The sequence below is a fragment of the Chamaea fasciata genome, unplaced genomic scaffold (genome assembly GCF_029207755.1).
Source record: "Chamaea fasciata isolate MVZ Bird 193981 ecotype frontalis unplaced genomic scaffold, bChaFas1.0.hap1 SCAF_17, whole genome shotgun sequence".
NCBI classification, from domain to species: Eukaryota; Metazoa; Chordata; class Aves; order Passeriformes; family Sylviidae; genus Chamaea; species Chamaea fasciata.
Window position 1 is genome coordinate 12,123,883 of NW_027094102.1, and position 6,000 is coordinate 12,129,882.

Below are 6,000 nucleotides of genomic sequence, written 5' to 3' on the forward strand. Positions count from 1 at the left end.
AGGGACATCAAGGGGACAGCCAGGGCCCCCCCAGGGACACGTATGGGACAGCCATGGCACCCCAGGGACAGCCAGGGCACCCCCAGGGACACGTAGGGGACAGCCATGGCACCCCAGGGACACCCAGGGCACCCCCAGGGACATGTAGGGGACAGCCAGGGCACCCCAGGGACAGCCAGGGCCCCCCCAGGGACACCTAGGGGTCAGCCAGGGCACCCGAGGGACACCCAGGGCACACCCAGGGACACCAAGGGGACAGGCAGGGCACCCCCAGGGACACCTAGGGGACAGCCAGGGCACCCCAGGGACACCAAGGGGACAGCCAGAGCACCCCAAGGCCAGCCAGGGCACCCCCAGGGACACCTAGGGGACAGCCAGGGCACCCCCAGGGACACCTAGGGGACAGCCAGGGCACCCCAGGGACACCAAGGGGACTCCCAGGAACACCTAGGGGACAGCCACGGCACCCCAGGGACACCCAGGGCACCCCCAGGGACACCAAGGGGACAGCCAGGGCACCCCCAGGGACACCTAGGGGACAGCCAGGGCACCCCAGGGACACCCAGGGCACCCCCAGGGACACCAAGGGGACAGCCAGGGCACCCCCAGGGACACCTAGGGGACAGGAAGGGCACTCCACGGACAGCCAGGGCACCCCCAGGGACACCTAGGACACCGCCAGGGCACCCCCGGGACAGCCAGGGCACCCCCACGGAAACCTAGGGGACAAGCAGGGCACCCCCAGGGACACCAAGGGGACATCAAGAGCACTCCAAGGACAGCCAGGGCACTCCCAGGGACACCTAGGGAACAGCCAGGGTATCCCAGGGACACCTAGGGGACAGCCAGAGCACCCCAAGGACAGCCAGGGCACCCCAGGGACAGCCAGGGCACCCCCAGGGACACCTAGGGCACAGCAAGGGCACCCCCAGGGACACCTAGGGGACAGTCAGGGCACGCCCAGGGACACCTAAGGGACAGCCAGGGCACGTCCAGGGACACGTACGGGACAGCCAGTGCACCCCCAGGGACACCTAGGGGACAGCCAGGGCTCCCACAGGAAAATTTAGGGGACAGTCCCGGTACGTCCAGGGACAGCTAGGAGACAGCCAGGGCATTCCCGGGAACACCTAGGGACAGCCAGGGCACTCCCAGGGACACCTAAGTGACAGCCAGGGCATCCCCAGGGACGCCTAGGGACAGCCAGGAACCCCCTGGGACAGCCAGCTCACCCCCACGGCCCCTTCCACCTCCAGGAGCTATCAATACCCTCCTCAGGTTCCTTTGATGCCTCAAATGGGCCGCCCAAACCTCCCGAATACCCCCCAAAGCACCCAAAGCAGCCCCCCGGACTCCCCCCGGACTCCCCCCAGACCCCCCACAACCCAAAAACCCCCTCCACGACAACTCAGGACGCCCAGGATCCCCCCAAATCCGTGCCCCCCTCACCCTGAGGTCCCGTTTGAGCCGCTCCACGTTGCGGACTGGCACCAGCTCATCAAGCCCCAAGCACCAACACCTGCGGGACTGGGATGGACTGAGAGCACTGGGAGGGTGACCAGAGAAACCTGGGATGGACGAAGAGTGGACGGGGATGAACTGGGATGAACTGGCAGGCGTGTGGGGGTCCATGGTGGCCACTCGGTGCCTTACTGGTCTATACTGGGATGGGTCGGATGGCCCCAGGGGAGGGGGTGAGGCCACACTGGTCCAGACTGGGAGGGGTGTCACCATGGCGCCGGAGGCGGAGTCGAGGATACGAGCGAGGCAGTGACACCTAGGGGACAGCCAGGGCACCCCCAGGGACACCTAGGGGACAGCCAGGGCACCCCATGGAAAGCCAGGGCACCCTCAGGGACAGCCAGGGTACCTCAAAGGAAACATAGGGGACAGCAAGGGCACCCCAGGGACAGCCAGGGCGCCCTCAGGGACACCTAAGGGACAGCCAGGGCGCCCCCAGGGACACCGAGGGGACAGCCAAGGCACCCCCAGGGACACCTAGGGGACAGCCAGGGCTCCCCCAGGGACACCTAGGGGACAGCCAGGGCGCCCCCAGAACACCTAGGGGACAGCCAGGAAACCCCCAGGGACACCTAGGGGACAGCCTGGGCAACCCCAGGGACAGCTATGGGACAGCCAGGGTACACCCAGGGACACCTAATGGTGCAGCATGGGCGCCCCGAGGGACAGCCGGGGCACCCCCAGGGACACCAAAAACACAGCCAGGACACCCCAGGCACAGTCAGGGCACTCCCCGGGACACCTAGGGGACAGCCAGGGCACCCGAAGGACACCTAAGGGAAAGCCAGGGTACACCCAGGGACAGCTAGGGGACAGCAAGGCCACGCCAGGGACAGCCAGGGACAGCCAGGGCACTCCCAGGGACGCCTAGGGGACAGCCAGGGCGCCCCCACTGACACCTAGGGGACAGCCAGGAAACCCCCAGGGACACCAAAGGGACAGCCAGGGCACTCCGAGGGACACCAAAGACAGAGCCAGGACAACCCAGGGACAGTCAGGGCACCCCCAGTGACACCTAGGGGACAGCCAGGGGCCTCCCAGGGACACCTAGGGGACAGCAAGGGCACCCCAGGGACAGCCAGGGCACTCCCAGGGATATCTAAGGGACAGCCAGGAAACGCCCAGGGACAACTAGGGGACAGCCAGGTCGCCCCGAGGGATAGCCAGGGCACCACCAGGGACACCTAAGGGACAGGCAGGGCACCCCCAGGACACTTAAAGGACAGCCAGGGTGCCCTCGGGGACACCGAGAGGACAGCCAGGGCGCCCCCAGGGACACCTAAGGGTCAGCCAGGGCACTCCCAGGGACACCCAGAGGACAGCCAGGGCACCCCCAGAGAAACCTTAAGGACAGAAAGGGCACCCCCAGGGACAGTCAGGGCACTCCCAGGGACACCGAGGGTACAGCCAGGGCGCCCCCAGGGAAAGCCAGGGCACCCCCAGGGTCAGCTATGGGACAGCCAGGGCAACCCACGGGACACCTAAGAGACAGCCAGGACACTGCCAGGGACAGTCAGGGCACCCCCAGGGACAGTCAGGGCGCCCCAAGGGACACCTAAATGTCTGCCAAGGCACCCCAGGGACACCTAAGGGACTGCGAGGGCACGCCAGGGACACCTAAGTGACAGCCAGGAAATCCCCAGGGATACCTATGGGACAGCCAGGGCACCCCCAGGGACACCTAAGGGACAGACAGGACACCCCCAGGGACACCTAGGGGACAGCCAGGGAACCCCCAGGGACACCTAGGGGACAGCCAGGGCATCCCCAGGGACACCTAGGGGACAGCCAGGGGACCCCCAGGGACACCTAGGGGACAGCCAGGGCACCCCCCGTAACACCTAGGGGATAGCCCGGGCACCCCCAGGGACATATAAGGGACAGCCAGGGAACCCCCAGGGACACCTAAGGGACAGCCAGGGCACGCCCAGGGACACCTAAGAGACAGCCAGGGCACCGCCAGGGACAGCTAGGTCGCCCCCAGGGACACCTAAGGGACAGCCAGGGCACCCCAGGGAAACCCAGAAGACACCCAGGGAACCCCGTGGGACAGTCAGGGCACCCCCAGGGACACCTAGGGGACATCCAGGGAACCCCCAGGGACACCTAGGGGACAGCCAGGGCGCCCTGAGGGACAGCCAGGGCACCCCCAGGAACACCTTGGGAACAGGCAGGGAGCCCCCAGGGACACCTAGGGGACAGCCAGGGCACCCCCAGGGACACCTAAGGGACAGGTAGGGCACCCCCAGGGACACCTAGGGACAGCCAGGGCACCCCCAGGGACATCTAAGGGACAGCCAGAGCACTCCCAAAGACTCTTAGTGGAAAGCCCAGGCGCCCTCAGGGACACCTAGGGGACAGCCAGGGCACCCCCAGGGACACCTAGGGGACAGCAAGGGCACCCCAGGGACATCAGGGCACCGCCAGGGACACCTAGGGGACAGCAAGGGCACCCCAGGGACAGACGGGGGACCCTCAGGGACACCTAGGGGACAGCCAGGTCACCCCCAGGGACACCTAAGGCACACCCAGGGCACCCCCAGGGACACCTAGAGGACAGCCAGGGCACCCCCAGGGACACAAAGGGGACAGCTAGGGCACCCCGATGGACACCTCGGGGACAGCCAGGGTACCCCAAGGGACAACCAGGGCTCCCCCACAGACACCTAGGGGACAGCCAGGGCACCCCCAGGTGCATCGTTTGTGTTTGCTCTCCTGAGGAACCCCATCTGGATGTTTCCTCCCAGATTTGCCCTAAACCAGGACACCTTCCCAGTTCCCTCTCTCTTTCGTGCCCTGGCCTGTTTGTTCTGCCCTCCCAGGCTCACACACTGGGCCTTTGTGCTCCTCCTCAGCTGTTTGACCCAGTTCCCCCAAGTCTGGCCTGTTCCGCTCTCCACCATGACTTAGCACTGACAAACAAAGCCCGGGAGCTGCAGAGACAAAGCACATCAGAGGGATCTGGGCCACCACCAGCCCTGTCCAGCGCACCAGTTTCCCTCTGCACACTGATCCGAGGGCCTTGTGCCTGCAGGAAAACAGGACAGACGCCTGGGGGATGCAATTAGCGCTCGTTTGTTTGCGCAAATGCCGGGAAGGACGGGCCTGACGGGCCTGTGGCTCAGCTGTCCCCAGCACAAAGGAGGCTCTGCCTGGGATGGTGAAGGTATCACATGGCAGGCTGGTGGCATTGCCAGAGGCTGCTGGGAGCAGCAGGTCTCCAGGCCGTGGTCAGGGAGCAGCAGGAAGCACAGGGCAGGGAGCTGGTGTGAGCTCCCTTCAGCACAGGGAGCACGTGGAGCTGCTGCAGAGCCCAGAGCAGGCTCCAGGATGATCAGAGGGATGGAGCAAAGGCTGGGAGAGCTGGGATTGTTCAGCCTGGAGAAGAGAAGGCTCTGGGGTGACCTAATTACAGCCCTTCAGTACCTGAAGGGAGCCTACAAAAAGAGAGAGTATTCTCTGCATTGTAAATACTCTAAGGGTCTGGAGTGACAGGGTAAGAGGGAATGGGTTCAAACCCACAAAGAGGAGGTTTAGATGCGATATTAGGAAGAAATGGCTAGCTGGGACACACTGGCACAGGTTTCCAGAGAAGTTGTGGCTGCCCCATCCCTAGAAGAGTTCAAGGCCAGGATGGACAGGGCTTAACCTAGTGGAAAGCGTCCCTGCCCACAGGAGGGGGGTTGGAACAAGACAATTTTTAAGGCCCCTTCCAACCCAAACCATTCCATGATTCTGTGATCAGTCATTCCTCCTGTGACCTCCTGCTGCCCTCAGTGAGAGGAAAGGAGCAATAGGGAACCAGGGAGACCCCACTGAGCAGCCCCAGGGGCAAAAATCCCATTTGGGTGCTCTGCTTGGTGTCAAGATTTGAAAAGGCCCAGGGTGAGGAATCTCGGAATTCTTTACAAGCAGTTTGTCCAGCTGTGGGAGACTGCTGAGGAGATGCTGGTCCAGAGGGCAGATCAGCATCAGTGCAGGAACGCACTTGGAGACACTTGAGGAGTGAAGACAACAGCTTTGGTGCTGAAGACAACAGCTTTTGCTGTGACAGGAAAGGGGAGCAGCAGGAAGAGGGGAGGTGGTTCTAGAAAATTTGCTAAAACAAGATTCTCAGGGAAGTTTTAACCGAGCAGAGTGGGGCAGGACTGTATTTGCTGAGGGAAGAACAGGGCAGCAGCATAGGTCAAGTCACATTCCAAATTTTCTGACATGTCTGCGTTTACCTGAACACCTAGTCATGGTGTTCTTTTCCATCTCAATGAAAAAAGTCTTGGTGAGGAGAAGAAAACAGGATTCATGACATTGTCCAGGTTTGCATTTTTCTGAAAGTCCATTAGGAGAAATAATTAGAGTTGGCTTGAGGTGCCTCCAAACCTGCAGTAAGCTGGAGAAGGCCCAGACCCACTGTGGAAGTTTTCAATATTTCCCCCTGCAGTGTGTATCCCTGACAGCCCCAGGAGAAACACTGGATTCCTA